The following is a 10,000-nucleotide window of genomic DNA, read 5'->3' as shown; positions in this document are numbered from 1 at the left end:
CCAACAGCTCCCTGGAACAAGGTGTTTATATCCAAGGGATAATGTTAGACAAGGGCATGGTCCTTTATCTTCCTTACCCGGATCAACAAATAGGGTACCTGATCCTAGGGTTCCGTTTGACCCTGGGATGCCCATAAATCCCAGAGAGGTGAACCCAGCCGCAAATAGGCCACACACCTCCTCTGGCGGTCGTCTCCCTTCTTATCATGCCGCTGAAAATGCAAGTTCTTTCAGTGGAGTGAAAGAAGCCAAAGTACCCGATGCTATATATAGTAAGGTTTGTAAACCCAAGAAAAATCGTAAGGCGAAGAGCGACGCGGTTTCCCACAGGCCTTCGTCAGAAGGGAGCAACTTCCTAACGTTACCCAGGTCTGCCACGAGTCCTTTCCGTTTGGTGAAACAAGGAAACCACGGGAGTGATCAGGACTTGAAACCCATCGTACCTCTGAAAAGTGGTTCTGAAGAGAACAGCAGTGCTGACCCCGATGACGCGAGTCCTTTGTACGAGGACTTGCGAGAGTTCGACAACGATAGGGTGGAAGAAAGACAGTATAACATCGAGGTGAAAATTGATTACTCGCGCGGGAGTAAATACCAAATGGAAACGAGACATGTGGTGACCTCAAAGAATAAGAACTCCGATAAAAATAGTGATAGTGATAAAACCGATAAAACGACGAACGTAGCGTCCCCTCCCTCCGAAGACAAAAAAGAGAAAGCGATATCGAAGAAACTCAAAGAAGTCGGAGAGATGAAGACGTTTAAGTTAGGTGTAATTCACGTGATTCGTCTTGGGAAATGGAGGTTCGTCGCTCTTTGCTGCTGTGGGTAAGTTCATGAAATCTTACTTCATAATCATAAAAATATAAATATAATGTTTTGTATTTTTTTCAAAATACAGTAGCTTGATAATAAAATAAATGTGTTGTACTGCTCTACATTATATGTGATTGGAAAACATGGAAAGATACGGTGTTTTCCATTTTAAACTTTTTTGTTTATCCCTTCTATAAATTTCATCATATTTAGAAAGAAACAAAACTTGATTTTATAAGCGACTAGAGAGACTGTTTCCAAATTCTTTTATAATCCCAGCTAAGGCCCTTACCAGTAATCTACAGTTTATGTTAAGATGGCCTCATTTGAAACAATGTAATTTCCAGCATAAAGTGAATGTAATGGCCCCTTTAGGTCTAATCATGGGAATGACCTTACATACAATTGTTTCCATGTACATTTTCCTTCCATTTGCATATCTAATGATAGATTAAACCCGGTTTAGTTTCACTTCATTATACTTGCTGATAGCTTGGATAGATGTTTTGTCATTCATATGTATATTCACATACCCACGTCGCGTAGGCAAACTTCATTACCCTACTTGTGTTTTTGTATATCTTACATTCATTTATCGGTTACATACTTTTTAAGATTGTATATTTCGGCACCATTTTATCATTTAATTATTGTTACTAAAGTATGGATTATTAAAAGCCTATACTATATATATATATATATATATATATATATATATATATATATATATATATATATATATATATATATATATATATGTGTGTGTGTGTGTGTGTGTGTGAGTGTATGTGTGTGTGTATGTATGTATGTATGTATATATACATATATTTTGCTTGGTCCATATTCATATTATTTTTTACACCCAGATATCATATTCCATTACAGTCATTACAGATTTCACTAAAACTCTGTTTTTAAGTTACTTAGCAACGAAAGATCCGAGAAGAATTAGAGCTTTCAGCTTTAACTGCAATATTTACGAATAAATATCTAGAACAAATAAGTCTTTTTCTATTATTGCTGCCTTATTTGCAGGCACTCATAGCACACACAGCTCATACCAACTCATGATGTCTTTGGTACATCATTCCAAAGGCATTTTTCCTCTAGAAGAAATTCCTCCAGTACATAACAAAGATATATCCTTGACCCCGATAGATAATTTATGGGGACCTGTGTAATCTATCCTCGTATGTTGGAGGCAGTTAATTGGTTAATTACTAGGCCTTAGTTACCGAGGACTCCGGTTCCCACTGCCATCTCATAAAAAAAAGAAGTACATGACGAAGATTAATGGAGGTCTTCATATATTCTATCTTCTGGCTTCGGATTCCGTTGAGGTCGGAATTTCTCCTTCTATTGTTTATGTACGTGGAGGGTTCCTCCTGCTTAGTGCACTCGGTTTAGGGGTTATTATTATTATTATTATTATTATTATTATTATTATTATTATTATTATTAATATTAGTAGTAGCAGCAATAGTAGTAGTAGTTGTTTTTGTTGTTGTTGTTGTTGTTGTTTTAATAGTACCAACAATGAATTGCTTTCAAAACATTGATGATGATAATTTTGATAATAATTATATCGTTTACAGTATTGAAAATAAAGGTAGCAGCTTCCAAACCCTCAACAAGAGTAGTTTTAATGGTCATTTAACTAAATTACCCAAATGGTAAAAGCCTAGATCTAGTAAGAAAAATAAATGTGGCCTAATTGTAACCCCTGTTTTGGAACATATCGTTTAGGAAGATGATGATGCTGTTTACCTGTGAGATCATAATTTGTCGGATTCAAGAAAGAGATCAATGGAAGAACCGGTTTTGAATCAGGTATATAAAGAACGGCTATTTGTAGATAGCTCTTGAATAACTAGTTTTTTTTTTTTTTTTTTTTTTTTTTTTTTTTTTTTACATCTATGACATTGCCGCTTGCACCAGACTCATCAAGGTTTATTGCAAGCTCCAGGAATGCTTGATATCTTCCAACAAGGGGACGTTAAGCCTTGTTTTTTATCTATGCATTTGACCTAAGTAACTGTCAAGTCCTTCTCAACGATAATAATAGCGGGAAAATCATCCTAGCCCGCTAGTCAAACCAGTCAGGGAAGTTATACTTTATATATTAATTAAGCAGACGAAGGCCACATCACGAGAGCCAGTTTCGAAGCATGCACTGTGAATACGTATTCCCGGAGCGAATACCCCAGAGGGATCTTTTATATCCTGCAGGCAGTGTCGCCTTTTTTAGGACACCGCGAGGGCGTGGGAACCAAAGCCGATAAGGAACCGTCACCGTCGTCACCATCAGCGAAGGCCATCTCAGGACTTCGAGTGCGGGTGGTGATGACGTGGAAGGATAACGCACGAAGAACCGCGAAGAACAGAACGAAATTTGAAGGATAACCGAGACAGATATAATGGAATAGGAGTCGGTTTTCTGCGGAAACTAACGAGCACCTCACACGAGTGTCTTGAAGATAGATCTCCTAACTGACATTTTACCTTTTTTGAGCTTCATTCATATCTCCCCTCCCACTCTCCTTTGATCCTCCTTTCCTCAACCCTTAAAACTCGTTGTTAGGAAATTGTGTTTAATGTTTTCTGGATTATCTTTTTGTTGTTGCTGCCTTTGCTTCTATGGCCGGTGATATTGTAAATATCAGTTATCAATAAGCTTCACTAGATTAGATTACCATTGCAGTAATATCTGCTATTATTGTACTGTATCTTAATTGGGTGAAGTGCCTTGGTATATGTATGTATGTATGTATGTATCTTAATCTTTTCACAGATCGAGAGTTTAGTACGAGTATAAAATGTATTAGAAGTATTTGTTCTAATCCATTCCTCGCGAAGAGCTACAATTTTGTCGTACTGTACTGTATATCTATGAATATAGATATGAAAAACATATAACAAAACAACGGAATAGTTTAGGGGGGTTACAAACAGTTTATCAGCTATATAATTATCATTAGATTTCATTATAAAAACCAAGCATTACAAATGCACATACATGATCAGAAACTGCTTCTGTGATTTTTACTAAATTTGGAATACAAAAATATATAAATTGTTAATAGACTATCTTAATATATATGCATGAATATATATTACAGAAGGATTTTCGTTCTTTTAACTGCATTCGGAATCAAATTTCAACCGGTGTCCGCGAATTAGCACTTTTCATTTATCGAAGGGGGTGTTAGTGTCGACAGTACCCCTCACATAATGTACTGTGGGTATTTCTCAGCTGCATCCGTTTCTTACCCTTCTACTTTACCATTGTTCACACAGATTACTGTGGACATTGCTTAGCTGCACCCACTTCTTAGCCTTCTAATTTACCACTGTTCTCGTTTCCTTTCTTTCAACTTGCTGTCCGACCTTTTGTAGCACTGACTATAAATTTAAACTACAGAATTTTCATTGGTTGCATTTAGCCGCTAAATGGCGTCCTCAACCCAGCGCTTAACCAAATGCCTCAAATTCATAAATCCGACATTTTGAATGGTCGAATGGTAGGAAGACGAAGAGAGAAAAAAGAGAGGGGCAGACCTTCAGCATTTTGTCTCTTAAAACAAGGACCGAAATCTTTAGAATATCTTGTTCTGAACATTTTCATTTACCATTTATATATCTTTCCATTGTGACCGAAATAGAATGATCTCTCTCTCTCTCTCTCTCTCTCTCTCTCTCTCTCTCTCTCTCTCTCTCTCTCTCTTTCCTTCATCCTCCAGTAGCTAGCTTTCAATAGAGGCCTGATGTGGAAGATGCAGTAAGCCATGACGGTATTGTTGATAGTCCGGTCCAAGTGAATTCAGAAACGCTCTTGATGAACCAATTCATCGTGTTTGTTTAACTAAACTTTCTCTTCTTCTTCTTCTTCTTCTTCTTCTTCTATGTAGTTTATGAGAACTAGTTCATTAGAGTGAATAGCAGATTCACTCCGTCTGTCAGATTTTGTATTTCTTCACTGCCGGCTATATGCTTGCATCTCACAGTGTTGAATTACGGAAATTTCACCATTACACTCACTATTTAACTGCTAAGCTTCGGATAAAACACAGTGCATAAAACTTCCCCAGCATTAGTCATTCCGTTTACCTCTAGAGAAGGCTCCTCAGGAACACGTCTAGGTATTCCTTCGTTATCAGCTTGAATATCTTTGAAATATTCCAACAACTAAATAATCTAGACCAGAATATTTTAGAAAAATTAAAACCTTCACATCCCTTTTATTTCTAACTTTGAATGAAGAATGTATTCAAGTGATGAGACAATGATATTCAATTCTAAATCAAAAAACAAATGTATGAACATCTGTCAACAAAAACAAACCGTATCTTTCACTTAATAATTATGATTTTATTACTTCGAGTGAAAGATGCTTCGTTACCACTAAAAGAATGAAAAATATTTAGAATATAAATTTTACTTGGAATTACTTTGATTATTGAGGGAAACACGTCTTGTATTTTTCATTGCAATTGATTTTTGTTTTATTATAGTTCCTCGTGTGTGTGTGTATCAGGGTTGTTTTGATTTATATCAATTTATGTAAATCAAGTGATTTAAATTGATTTGAATCAGAGTATAGAAATCATGATTTAAATCAAAATGAAATATACCGTCAGAAATAAAACTGCTGTATATTTGTATAGTTGCTTGATTGCATTTTCGCTGATTTTTGTGTACTTATGTGGTAGTATTATAACTTGTCTGCTCCCATTAAATCATTAGTCTGAGTTTTGGGGTTTTTTTATTTTTTTAAACGTCTTGAGTAATGTATATTAAACTATATCATTTAACATAGATCAATTTCAATACCAGAAAATGCCCTCATAAGACTGAAACAAATACTCAGCAACAGAAAATAGGTACTATTGAAAAAATAATTTAAATAAAAAAAAAAGTCTGTAAATAAATAAAAAATTTGATTTAAAATAGATAGATTTTTTTCTAATTTTTAGAAAAAAAAATCTTGATTTTTTTTCAACCCTGGTGTGTGTTTTGTGGGTGTTTGGAAGGCCAATTATGAATACGTAACCTCCATACGTCTTTTTTGGCAGCCATAAAAAGGAAGCTGCCCACCGAATCTGTGACATGCCGTACTATAAAGACATAGAATACCCACTTTCCCATCCATCGCTAAGCCTACCTGGGGAATATAACAATTAACTTGCCAGTTAAGTGCCCTTAATTTCGGGTGACGATCGCCTCCCTCAACAAATCGAGATTACTAATTCCCTGCACTTAGTAATCCCTCGGGTAATCCCACTTAAGGAGATAAATGCGTAACTTATGGTACTCCCATCTTCTTCTCCAGATGAAGAAGTGGTGTCTCCAGATGATAGCACCCGTCTGGCCGCTATTTGACAGGTGATCAGGCGTTGATTGACGTGTGAAGAGTAAGCGTCCGCCCATGTGATTGTCGTATCAATTCGATATAAAGGTTATTTTCGATTGATTATTGTTATGAATGAGGTTTGGTTTTATGAAAGTGTTAAGCATTAGATTTAGGATTGAACAAATTTTTAAATTTAGGATTGAACAAATTTTTGAATTTAGGATTGAACAAATTTTTAAATTTAGGATTGAACAAATTTCTTTTTAAATTCCATTTATGTAAAGTGTTTAGGATTTCTTTGCTCCTCAGGTAGTTAAAGGTTTTTAAAGGAGCCTTACCTTATTGCCTTATTCTATGTTTGGGTTCCCCCAGGTCCCTTAGGGTGAAACACCTCGTATATCCACCAGAGAGTTGCTAATGCATCTTCCGGTGTATTTTGCATCTTCCAGTCTTGGATGGTCTGGGATGCATCCTAGGTATTTATCGAGCTTATTCTTAAACACATCTACGCTCACTCCTGATATGTTTCTTGGATGAGCTGGCAGCGCATTAAATAGTCGCTGCATTATCGATGCTGGTGCGTAGTGGATTAATGTCCTGTGCGCCTTCCACAGAGAGAGAGAGAGAGAGAGAGAGAGAGAGAGAGAGAGAGAGAATGAATGAATTTACACGTAACTTATGTATAAATTTTACTCAGGTATGACATTTTTTGTTTATGGAGGATTGGAAACATTTCATAAATCAAATTATTTTATCAAAATCACACGAAAGAAAGTCATTGGCAGCAAGTTTCCCAGGAAATTAATATTTTTTTCACGAAGGAAAAGAGCATGCAATTTATATAGCACAATTGGAAGAGAGGATTATCAATATAATATTTCTTGAGAGGAATAGATAAAATTAAGATCAAACGTGAGAGATACTTTTAGTATCTACATTTCACAAGTGAAATGTAAAAGATATCACAAGGGAAAATGTTTAATTTAGTTTTACGTTATAGAAATTAATAGTATTTCACAAGAACAAAATGAAAAGGGGTCCACAAAAGTAAAATGGTTTGTGTCGCAAGAAACGATAATTGCGACAGTTATACATCAGAGAAATAAATCCAATGTCATAAATGACAGAAATCACATGGAAATTACATACAATCTAATGGATAAAATTCTCCAACAGACATAAGTAGATGAAAGTAAGAGAGAAATGGATAGAATTTCGTAAGAGAAACTTAGCAATATTTCACGAAGGCGAGACGGAGATTGAACCAAGAGCTGTTATTCCGACGGGCAAATTTGCAGACCATGATTTTATCGGCTTTGTCGAAGACTGCCCGACTATGGACGAGTATTTTTCTGCTACACTAAACAGCGCCAACCTTGAGTTCTTTGTATTCTGTTATTGGACACAAAGAACAAAGAGTTTTGGGAGAAAGAAGGACGAATTTGAGGAGATTAATCTGTTTGCTTGGTTCCTTGTTCCGGATAAGGTTTCGGGCATCAAGTGCGACTCTTTTGTTTTGTCCGATTCTTCGTTTCGTTCCAGTTGATGGTTTGGTGTTCATTCGCTCGAATATATTAACAAATTTTTAAGGGAGATTTAGAAGTTTAGTTCATGTCCAGCAACCAAAGGCAAAATTAACTATTTTCCTTCGTAATGATAAATTACAACTTTAACTCGCTTTTCAGATGAACTAAAGACAAGACAGCTTTTGAAATATACATTTTAATTCCTAAGAACTTTTAAAGCGAAGATGACGTTTGAAATTCAGTTCCACCAGCCCTTAATTAAAAAAGTAAACATTCTTCTAGATTCACATTTCGAGTCACTGGGAAGAAGACGACCCGGGAACCTGGGACAGAGTAATAGAGTGACCTTCCCTCACTGCCCCTCCCTCTTCCCCCAGTGTCACGAAAAGTGACAGTGTGACGTGTTGGATCATTTGGTCGTCACACGAGAAAGCAGTGAAGAGGAGATGCCGTAGAGACTCGATGTCGACGGCTCCTCACGAAGGCATCGGATCTTTTCGAGATGATAATCGCGTGGGAGATTTCTCAGAACTATTGCTTGTTTGTGTCACGTGGTTGGCCGTGGTTTTTATTTAATGATAATCGTGTGTTGGTCGATTGTCTCTCGCATATATATATATATATATATATATATATATATATGTAAATATATATATACATGTATATATATGAATATAATATAAATGTGATATATATATATAATATGTATATATATATATATATATATATATAAATATATATACATATACAGTATACATATATATGTGTATATTCACATATATACATATATATACACATATACATATATACATATAAATAAAATATATATATATATATATATATATATATGTATATTATATATATATATATAATTATATATATATAATTATCCTTCATTCTCATTATATGTCCTGCCTATATCCATTTCTTTTTCTTACATGTTAAAATATCTTCTGCTTTAGTTTGCTCTTGTATCCATGTTGCTCTTTTTCAGTCTCTTGGTGTTATTCCCCTCATCATTCTTTGAGTTATAACTTCGAGTTGTAACTAGATTATGTACCAAGGCTTAAGTGAGGCTTCAAGTTTCTGGTGCATAAGTTAATAAGTTAAGAATAATAGAATAAGTCCCTGGAGGGGAAGAAAGGGAAGAAGATGGATTGACGAGCTAAGAAAATTTGTGGGTATAGACTGGCATATAAAGACCATAAACAGACGCGAGTGGAAGGACATGTCTTGGGCTTTTTTCTTTCAGTGAACTAGTTACGGCTGATGCTAATGGTATATAGAGAGAGAGAGAGAGAGAGAGAGAGAGAGAGAGAGAGAGATTCATATACAGTATATATACATATATATCTTTATTATATATATATATATATATATATATACATATTTATATATATATATATATATATATTATATATATATATATATATATATATGTGTATATATACTGTATATGTGTGTATGAATCTCTCTCTCTCTCTCTCTCTCTCTCTCTCTCTCTCTCTCTCTTTATATATATATATATATATATATGTATGTATGTATGTATGTATGTATGTATGTATGTATGTAGGGTGTTTATGAATATATGTCGCATAGTTTCTTTTATTACCCTATTTGATAGGTACATATCTCTTCGTTATTTTTTTTTTTTTTCAAGTTTATGGTATTTAATAAGGATAATAATGAACTATTCTTTAACCACACAGTATATAAAAATTTGATAAAGATAAAATAGATATGAATTCCATAACAAAAGCAACATACCAAAACTAACCCCCTCCTGATCTTCAAAACAACATATCATCATCATTCCATACGAGTCTGTCCCATACGATCTTCCTAAGTACATCATCTTCAAATCCGTCAACAACATATTCATTAATCCTGTCTACCAGCTTTCCTTCCCCATAGTTATCCTATCCATTACATTATTCAGTTCATGCTTCCAAGATTAGTTTTGGGATCCTCATTAAAATGTTTGTGTGTGGGCCCTTCATGTTTGTTTTAGTTTGTAGTGGTTTTGCTGTTGTGAATAGATTGGTTTTATATCATTCTCAAACAGTATTCCAGATTTGTTCTCATATTTTTTAAACCTTAACATAATACTGGTTCTTTTTAGCAATTTAATTTTTGTTTTGAAGTCATCGTATACAGTATAATTTTTAAAAATAAATTCTTTATTTTCCTAAAAACTATCATAATTTATCACCTGTTGAATCTTTAAATATCAATTGAATTCTTGGAGAATCTTAACACTACCCTCAGTCACGTTGAACCTAAGAGCCAAACCGCTCGCTAATCA

At 34.7% G+C, this 10,000-nt stretch overlaps 1 protein-coding gene across 1 annotated transcript in view; it reads left to right on the top strand.

The window, feature by feature from the left end:
- The window catches only part of LOC137633129 (uncharacterized), a 476,875-nt gene that overhangs the window by 390,838 nt on the left and 76,037 nt on the right, over positions 1–10,000 (top strand). The gene's annotated exons all lie outside the window — the stretch shown is intronic.

Source organism: Palaemon carinicauda, chromosome 42 (genome assembly GCF_036898095.1).
Source record: "Palaemon carinicauda isolate YSFRI2023 chromosome 42, ASM3689809v2, whole genome shotgun sequence".
Classification (NCBI taxonomy): domain Eukaryota; kingdom Metazoa; phylum Arthropoda; class Malacostraca; order Decapoda; family Palaemonidae; genus Palaemon; species Palaemon carinicauda.
The sequence above is the reverse complement of the archived record's forward strand: the minus strand, read 5'-3'. Positions and strand labels throughout refer to the sequence as shown.